Source organism: Fukomys damarensis, unplaced genomic scaffold, assembly GCF_012274545.1.
Source record: "Fukomys damarensis isolate Sample0158 unplaced genomic scaffold, DMR_v1.0_HiC HiC_scaffold_12, whole genome shotgun sequence".
Classification (NCBI taxonomy): Eukaryota; Metazoa; Chordata; class Mammalia; order Rodentia; family Bathyergidae; genus Fukomys; species Fukomys damarensis.
In genome coordinates this window covers 13,501,328-13,511,505 of record NW_022900924.1, presented here as the reverse complement: position 1 = coordinate 13,511,505, position 10,178 = coordinate 13,501,328, and positions in this window count along the sequence as shown.

The window sequence follows — 10,178 nt, the reverse complement described above, 5'->3', positions numbered from 1 at the left end:
TTATTTTTTTTTTTTTTTTTTTTTTTTCTGAAAAGGAATCCGAGGCTCAGAGAGCTAAAGAACTGTCCCAGAATCTATGCCCTGTAGTCCCGGGGCAGCACTGGGATTTGAACCCTGCTCAAGCTGCCTTGTAGATCTGTCCTGTTGCTACCAATTTAAAATTTCCTTAACAACGACAAAAAAGGAAAAAAGAGGAGAAGAAAGAGGAAAGCAAAGAATATAGTCACATGATCGAATAAGGGAGATAAAGAAACGAAAGATGGGGACTAGAAGAAGGAAAAGGGAGGAAACGAAACAGTGGAAGAAATGAAGGCAAGAAAAGGCAGAAGAGGATGAAGGGCCCTTTTCGTGACCTGCTGCAGTCCAGAGAAACCGCAGCACAAATTGCAGAGGACGGCTTCCCCGCGTACAAAGTGCCTTTTAGCTCGTACGCCTGCCTCTGAGGGCTGGGCCAGAGACGGCTGGCGTCGGCTGCAGAGTCTGAGGGCGCTGGCAGGAGGATCCCAAGGAAAAACTCGGTGTCTGGGGTCATAGGATTAGAGGAGGCAGCAAGGCTGCTCGTGGGGGAGACGCGGAAGGGGAGGGAGGGGCCGCGAGGGGGCCGCTGACCCCCACGACCTTCTGCCTGCTCTAACCCAATATAACAAATAGTCCTGCAAAACAAAATAGTATTAACCCTTGGAGCCAGGTCAGGCCTTCCGTGTCTGCCTGGAACTGCCCGTCTCTGTGTCCCAGCGGGTTTAACTCTTTCCTGGGAGCCCGCGATGGCTGTTGCCTTACACCCTGCTCTCAGAAGTGTCCAGGCTCCACGGAGGAGCCTGTGTCCAGGGGAGGATGCAACACAGACAGAGAAAGTGTCTGCTGCCCATCAGAAAGTAGGCAGCAGCTTCTAGAGGGAAAAGGTGAGCTCTAAATTTTTCATCAAGTCTGAGATTGTATCCTAACTTGATCCTGTTAAAACACAGCTCCTTCGATTCCTCCTTCCCGGGCCAAGTGGTAGATTGATAACAAGTTGTGCTTCACAAAGCAGGGTCCGTGGGCAGCAGGTATCAGTACTGCTAGAAGTGCGGGTTCTCGGCCCTCACTTCTGATGTGTTGAGCGAGGGTCAGCGTCCTCACCACATGCCCAGGTAAATGGTGCACACACTACGGTTTGATTCGAACCTGCGAACCTGTTGCCCATCTACCAGTCTTAAGCAGAAGATGAACACCTCCTTCCAATTCAGTGGCACCCTAACCCAGCTGAAAGACAGGAGTTGGGGACTTTTTAGGAGAATGGCAAAGTCACCAGGTTACCTGGCCCACCGGGTATCATTAACAGAGTTGCGTATTCAAGTCTGTGGTTTCATGCAGAGTAGGTGGGGTTGTTTAGCCAGCTCAGCCATCCCTTTGCCTACTATTCTGGGAGGAAAAAATGTGGCTACTTTCTTTAGGGTTACTCTTCCCAGAGGATGACTCCAGCCGGGCGAATGGGAGTCCTTCCCCGGGGTTTTGGATGCATGTGGCCCAGCAGGCTGAGATGTGGGAGGCCTGGCGTTGCTAGAAACCACTCTCTCTTTCCAGCTTCAGGCACTCAGAGGGGCAGAATGCCCATCCTCCGATAGACAGTATAGGGCAGGCACGGAGAGAAGCCACAGCTAGAGTTTAAGACTGAGAGAAGGGGACAAAGGGACACACACACACACACACACACACACACACACACACACACACGGTGGGGGTGGGGGGGCTTGTGCGGTCTCTTGAGTCCTTCAGCTTTGGAGGCTAATGACTTCTGGACTCCAAGCTACGTGTCCGTAAATCCCCTTTGGGCCCCAGGTCAACTTGAGGAAGTTGTGTCCTTTGCATCTGAAATAATCCAGACCCTGAGCTATCCACTCACTCTGGTTTTGAATTTCCACGATGCAGGTACTTCATTCAAGCTGTTGCCAGCTATGACACAATTTTCTCTTGTCCTAGACCATACTGAGAGCCTGTCTTGGTGCTTAGAGTAGTCTCTAAATTCCAGGGAAGGTCTCAGATTCCACGTTTCCTCCTCGGGGAGATTTTCTCTGACTCTAAACCTCCGCACGACCTGAGGGCCACCACTGGGGACATCCAGGAGACCTGAAAACCAGTCCCTAAGAACTCCAGGCCTCCTGCGTGTTGCCTATGGGTATCCCAGCCACCTTCAAATTCCCAAGCTCCAGCCCAGAATAGACATTTAGCAGCCACTTACTGACTCAATAAATTCTAAATGTACAGAACCAGCGAGGTCAGAGAGAAGTGAGATGCCAGAGAGAAGTGAGAACAGAAAATCTCTACTCAACTCTCATTTCTGGGCAGAGTAAGTAAAATCTTTAACGACCAGTATCACATGGGAATGAGTGAAGCAGAGCCAGATCTAGCCATGTACACTCAGTAGCGTGCCTGACACCATCTCTCTAGAAATGCATCCTCCTTGTGGCTTCCAGTATGGCGGAGTCTGGGGACCCGAGTGCCTCCTACACACGGTGTCGAGACCTCCTCCTACCGAACTCGGCTCAACTTGCCGCACGTCCGGGCTCCTCACAGGACGGCCATGTGCAAATGCCTTCTCATGTTTTAGATCCCTCTCTCCTCCATCAGTCTTTCTTATTTTCTCTCCATCTGCCCTCCATTCGCATTTTATGCTTATCCCTTTATTCTCCTCCCCACATTTGGATTGAATCCTCTGAGCATCCCACACTAAAGATTCTGCCCACCTGTAAACCTCAAGCAGCCCAAACTAGGAATGCTGGTGTCGATGAAGACACTGATAATGGCAGGGAGAGTTATTTGTTAAGCTCTTTCTCTGTGTCAGGCACCATACCGTGGACTCCAACAGATTATCTCATTTGCCCCTAAAAATGGCTTTAGGAAGCGGTACTGTGCATTCATTCCTAAATAGCTATTCATTAGACACCTACCATGTGTCAGGAGTTGATAGTGTTGGAGATTAGTTATCCACAGGTGCATGAATGATAGCCCCAAGACTTAGTACCTTAAAACAGAAACCCTTTTTGCCCTCACACAATCTGTGTGGAGCAGAAACTCAGCGGTGGCTGGGCTGAGTGGTTCCAGCTTCTCCCAGGAGGTAGCAGTCAGTATGTCAGTCAGGGCTGCTGCCACCTGAAGGCACAATAGAAGCTGGAGGTCCGGCTTCCCAGGTGAACCACTCCCCTGCTTGGCGGGCTGATGCTGACTGGTGGCAGGAGGTCTCAGTTGCTCCCAAGACCTGTTCACAGGCCTGCTCGATTGTCTCCACAGAAGGGCCGCTGACTTTCCCCAGAGCAGTCAACCCAAGAATGGTCAAGGTCAAACACAGTCTTCTATGAGCCCGTGCCAACTGTTACCAGCATCACTCCTGCAATATCTCAGTCATTCCTATCCTACACGAGCACCTGGACACCAGAAGATGGACCCATTACAGAATGTTCAAAGGGTAGCTACTGCAGTCAGTGAACACAGAAACACAGACAGGACAGTCCTGGTGCTACCGTCTGCCAGAACATCATACCGTTCTAACATGAAGGGAAATGAAGGCCAGAGAAAATAGACAAGTGATTCAAGGTCTACATTCAGGACTGAAAGACTGACAGGTGAAACTGAGCCTAACTCACACCCCAGGGGCTTCCCCCATCTTCCCTTCCACGATGTGGCTGGGATCCCGGAATGGACCAAGCCTCTGAGATTTCAGCTTGGCAGCATCCGGCACCCAAGGCTTGGCCCTCCTCCAGCAGCCTTACCTCTCCTGCCCTCTCTGTGGCTCATTTATTCCAAGATCCCTGCTATAAATATCTGCTTAGTGAAAAGCCTTGCTCCTCGGTACCCTCTCCTGCCCGCCAGTCCCTGGACGATGCCAATTTGCAATCAGACTGCAATCTGAATCCGCTCTGCACTCCAGCACCAACTGGCTACCCACGCTCGTCTGCTGGCATGCACTGGCACTCCCCCAAGATTGCTCTTGCAAGTTAATGGCACAGTAGTTGGTTGTTAGAAACACTAATTGATGTTAAATAGGTCGTGTTATCTGATAACTTACAGGCTGCTGCAATTCTATATTTTCTTCCTCTTTTCCTCCTTCATTGTGTTTTAATGCCTGGGAGACCTCATGGAGGTAAAGAGTCACCTAGGTGCAGGTAAGAGCCCAGGGCCAGAGGACAAGGATGTACAGATTGTCACTGGCTCCCACTGGAAGTACAGAGAAGCCCAGACTAATGGACGACCAGCAGCCTCTCAGTGCCAGGCCATTTCCTCTGAATCCCACTGACAGGCGATGGTGACCCCGGGACCTCTTTGATGTGGGGTTGATGGAGGGCTATGGCAGCTTTTCCATTTTTGTCCCTGCTCTAGGAAAGCAGGACCAACCCAGTGCCTCCTGCTGTCCAACCCAAGACCTGCTATGCAAGGAAGACAAGTGTGCCACTCCCCAGGCCTGTCTGTGTCTTTGCCCCAGGCTCAGCCACATGGAATATTGGCACGCTGGCACCCCAACACCATCTGAGGTGGCTTCCAGAGAAGATGGGCACAGCTGGAGCTTGAGAAGAAAACTCCAGACCAGGGCATCCCAGGGCTTAGTTCACAGTGTCCAGAGCCCATCAGCGGGCTCCAGGATTGGGGCAGACTCACCAGAGGCAGAGTGGGGATTAGAGCAGAGGGCGGCATCCTTGAAACAGCACCAATGGCACCCATACGCCAGCATTATGCTTGTACTGTATACCAGGCACTGTACGTGTTCATCTCTGGCACTCCCAACAACCCTGGAAGGAAGCCTCAGAAAATTCTAGACCCCTGGTTTCAAATCGGTGCCACTGAGGGCTGGATAAGGGAAAGGGTGTGGGGTTGAGGCAGTGCCGGGCCAACAGGCCCGTATCCACCCCTCAATCTGGGCAGTGCCCGCCTGGCTAAAGTTTTACAAGTTAGAAAGCTCACTCACAGACCTAAACCAATACCTCAAGCCTAGAACAAGGAGCAGCTGTCTCGGTCCACTCAGCAGAGCAGTGTCCACTACATGATAAATTCACGTAGAGCGAGAGTCACTTAGAGGTGCCAGGTCTTGCACAGGTGGAAATTCCAACTGCCAGTGACCCCAAAACCACCTCTGACAGCCCCACTTTGCAAAGCTGAAGCTCAGAGAGATGAGCTTCTTGTTCAAGCTCACAGAGTTAGCATGAAGCAGAGTCGAGGCAGGTACCTAAAACGTTTGGCAATGGCCCTGGCAAAGTCATGGTCCCCTCTCCCCACCATGTCCACATCCCAGCCCTTGCACGCTGGGAGTAAGACAGGTTCTATGGTGAAAGAGATGTGATTAAACCAAGGTTCTGGGGATGGAGAAACGACCTCGGATTGCCCCTGTGTGATCACAAGGTCTTTCAAAGAGCCCAAGGAGGAGCTGGGATGTTGGGACTCCGGCCAAAGAGAGATTGAAAGATGTTGCACTGCTGGCCTTGAGGACAGGGGGAAGCCAAGGAATGCAGAAAGCTTCTCGAAGCTGGAAAAGCAAGGCACCTGCAGAGGGAACAAGCCCTGTGCACGCCTAGATTTCACTCCATGAGTTCCGTTTTGGACAACTGGTTCCCAGAACTGGAAGATGATCAGCATGTGTTACTTTAAGCCACTGAGCTTCTAGTTGTCAATAGCAACCTCAGGAAACCAACGCACCTGGCTGTACCCTTGATGACCCAAGTCCTGATCCTCTGCTGGCTTTGGATGGTGGCCAGATGGTTTTTATGCCCAAGTTCCTTGTGTCGCTGCTACAGTGGGAGACACTGGAAGGCCTCTACCACCCAGTCCCCTCTGTGGTTCCAGATGCAGGAATGGCCAGGCTAAATAGGGCAGCAACTCTGTATTTCAGAGGGGCTCTTTCTACCTCCGGTCAGCATGTAAAGGGCAGATGGCAGAGTGGACCCCCACGATGTCACCGCCAGCTCCCTGGGGTCACTGAGACTGCCTGGGGTCTTTGCCACCCCCTTGCAGGCTGCTGGCTGACAGGCGCTGAGCCACCCTGTCTGCTGGGTCCCCTGAGGCAGGTAACACGGTGTCAGGCCTGGAGAGGGTGGTGACCAGGGCAGCAGAGCACTTACTAGGGGATCAGGACTGGCACCATGAGGACAGAGGGGCCACAGCTGGAGACGGAGAAATGAGTCCTCAGAGCCTGGTGGTGCCTGCGAGGGGCCCCAAGAGGGCTGGGTGGCTGGGCTGTCACCAGCCAACACGCCTCTTTTAAAGTCCATTACTTGCTGCCCTGGGCTCAGGGGCTGGGAGCAGAGTGTTTCATCATTGCAGATTGGGCCCAGAGGATCAATGCTGGCTCTGGGGCTTCCCCGGCCCCTCCCTGCCCCCAGCCCTCCTTCCCTGGATGTGGGCGCCACAGACCCAGCAGGTCGTCCACAGCTGCCAATCAAGAGCATGAAATATTCATCTCCTTTCACTGGGTCGGGGACCTGCCTCTGGGCCCTGGGAGGTGGGGCAGAGTGGTCTTCAGAAGCCGTAAAGGGGGTATGGAGGGAGGAAGGGAGGAAAGGAGCGGTATCAGTGAGCAGAGGTACTGGCGCCTTCCCCCAGGGCACCCACTAAACCCGCATTTCTGGGGCACCCTCCTGCCCCCAAGTTCAGGAGCACATTCTATCCCCAGATCTGCCTTCTATCCTAGCACTGTTCGTGGGCAACCCAGCCTCTATATGGATCGATTCCTCAGTCTCACTGTGCACGACAGCATCTGTGAAATCACAGTGCTGGTTATACATTTTATCTAAAATTCATCGCATGCTATAAATAATGTATCAGTATTGTAAATATATGCAAAACTACACAGATATTTGTAATCACCGGATTCCTGTTCTATCTAGGGTGAATCCCTCCTCCTCACAACATCTCCGAGAAGAAAGTGTTGTTGCTCCCAGCTACATGAGATGCAGTGGTCCAAAGCAGACAGTGGCTTGCCTGAGGCCACACAGCCAACATGGGCCCAACCTTGGGTTCAGTCCCAAGCATCTGAATGACAAGCGCCAAAACAGCTTCTGGCTTAAAAATCCCCAGTTTTTAGGATATTTGGGTCAAACCCATGCCCCCAGTGGTAAATGGTGGCCCTCTCCTGGTTTTCGGGTCCAGGGTGCAGCCGTTGGGGCAGCCGCCCTTTCTCCCGCAGCCTCGCCCAGGCGCATGCGCACACACGCACTGCTGCCCTGCCGGAAGCGTGCGCGTTCTCACTCAGTTTTGGGGGAGCGCTCAGAGCCCGGAAGTCCCAGAGGCACACACAGTCGCCTTTGCCTTTGCCCTTGCCCCACTTCCACAAGCGGACCTGTGGCCGCTACTGCAGGGCGCCTTCTGTGTCCTTCATGAAGCCGGCCTGCCTGCCATCCCCGCGGGTCTCCCAGGTCTCATCGGGACACTGGCAGCAGCCTCCTGACCCGAGCTTCCGACCCCAGAGCCTGACAGTGCTGCACCCCGTGAAGGCAGAGGATCTTGCAGTGCCTGTGTGCTCGGGGCCTCTGCTCCTGCAGTGGTGACCGCTGGACTTCGCTCACCATCCACACCCGGGGCTCCTCTACCTGCCGTCTCTTCCTCCTGGGCACCCCGTGTCCACCCACTGCTCCTGCCATCACAGGCTCACTCCTGCATGGGGACCTTGCTCTGGCCCTGCCCTCTGCCTGGAACACATGCTCCGCACTGTCCCCAGATTGTCCCCCAGTGGGCTCCCAGGTTTCTGCTTGGAACAGGACTCCTCTACCTTAAGTCTCCTCCCAGCCTTGTGCCTCCCAAAAGAACCAGGCTTAGGTAAGAGTCAGAAGCGCTTTCTACTTAAAATACACAATTAGCCGGACATGGTGGCCCACACCTGTAATTCCAGCACTCTGGGAGGCTGAGGCAGGAGGACCACAAATTCAAGTCCAACCTGGAAAACGTAGCAACTTACTGAGGCCCTATCTCAAAAAATACAAAGGTCTGGGGCTACAGCGCAATACAAAGGCCCTGGTTTCAATCCACAGAACCCCCACCACCACCACACACACACACAGCAGAATAACCACTTGACTCAATAATTAAATAATTTCATGCCCAGGAACATACGCGGAATCACTGACAGCAGGGACGGTGTGAACAGACATTTGTAAACCAACGTTAACAGCGGCATATTTCATATTAACCAATAAGGTAGAAATAACCACAGATGAATGGATAGGCGAACTGTGGTGTATCCGTATAATGAGAAGGAATCCATCCTCAAAGAGAGAAGAGGTTCTCACACATATTATGACACGGGTGAATCTCAAGGGTATATGTACCAAATGCTGCATGTGATTCCTGGAGGCAGAGGGCGGTGCCTGGGCTGGTGGGGGGTTAGGGAGACGGCATCTCTAGGGGCAGTGATATCAGTCAGATCAAGGTGACACCAAGGTTCTTTAAGGGGACGGTGTTCGTATCGCCCCTGGATTGGACACTTAGAAACAAATCAAACGGTATCTTATATTATAGAAATTTTATACCACCATTTAAAAACCAAAACAACAAAAGAATACCGGGTCCCTAGAGTCAGCCTGCTTAACTCAAATCTCAAAGGCGTCGTTTCACTGAGTCTAAACCAGGACAGGTGGCTGGAGCTTCCCCTTCCCCCTCGCTGCCTTCTCTGAACTGGAAAAAGTGATGCCCAGAGTCTTTCACTGGGTGCGGGGAGTGGCTGGGGATTGGACTCAGGGGCACTCTAGCCTTTCTACACCCAGCCTTTTCTATTTTTATCTTGAGACAAGACTAAGTTGCCCTGCTAGCCTCTCACTTGAAACCCTCCTGCCTCAGCCTCCTGAGGAGCCAGGATTACAGGTGCCAAGCCATAACTGTGGCAGTGCCCATGGCAGTGTGTGCTCAGTGGGTGTGTCCCATGACGCTCTCAGGAGCAGCCAGGACCCCAGTGTCTGGCTGGCCCTGAGCATCTCTGTGGACTGTGGATACCACCTGGCCCTCCCACCGGAATGAAAGCCAGCCACGCAGCGATAAATGTGATTCTCCAACGGCTGGTGCAGCTCCTTCGGCCATCTCCAACAGAGTGCAATCTGGCCGCGGCCGCACATGGCTGGTCGGCCCCTGGGCTGGGCCGAGAGGTCAGCCTGACCCCTTGTGATTGCGCCTTGGTGTTTCCGCCCTGCCGCTGGCCTTTTGCAGATCCACTAACCCTTTGCAGATCTCCGGAATAAGCAGGGCTCTGTTAGGCCAGGACCTTCAGGTGCCACCGCCCAGCTGCTGAGCCCACCAGCCTCCCTCCCAGGCAGGTGGGCCTGAGGGCCGGAAGCGCGGCACTTCCTCCCGCCCTGATGGGTCAGTGAGGCGGCGAGCTGGAGGATGCCAGCTGATGCCTGTCTCCGGCTTCCTGCCGCCCCGCCACCTGCCCCAGCTGCTGCCCTGTGCAGTGTGTGCTCTGCACTGTGCAGGCTGCACCAGAGTCCCCAGTACATGGCTTCCTGCCCCGTCTTTGCCTTTGGGCTGCAGTGGACCTTAAGCCTGGACAGGGAAGCTGTGCTGAGCCCTGCGATGATGCCCAGTTTCTCCACACCTGCTCGCACCGTGGTGCAGAACCCACACAAGCAACCTCACAAACACTGCAGGCGCTCACAGGGTTGGCCGGGCTTTGCTCTGCCTCCTTGGGACCCAGTCTTCCTCCCTGGTGCCTTTGCTTTCTCCTAAGGCTGGGGTGCTTGACCTCAGAGGTGCAGCGCAGCCCTCTGGCGAATCTGCTAAAACACAAGCTGTTGGTTCCCACTCTTGGGCTTTCTGATTCTGCGGTTTGTGCATGGACTCCAAGATTTGCATTTCTAACAAGCATTTCCAAGGGGTTGTTGTTACCGGCCCAGACAGCACACTTGGAGAATTAAGGCCCTATGGCATGAGAATCACCGGATGTGTGTAACCTGCCGGCGGGGAGGGAAGAGGGTACAGGAGGTAGGGCCGTAGCGGTGCTCATAAGAGGGGAGAACTCCATCACGTGACTGACCCTGAGCTGCAAGGAGGCTGGGACTGGAGACTCCACGTGTACCTGGGAAGAGGAGGAGCCCACGGCTGTCAGCCCTGCAGCCTTCTCTGCTGTGGACACTGTCTCCAACAATCCCACAGCACCTCACAAAGGAAGCGACATTTTTACTCATGTTTGACCGAGGAGAAAACAGAGATCACATCGCCTACACGAGGCC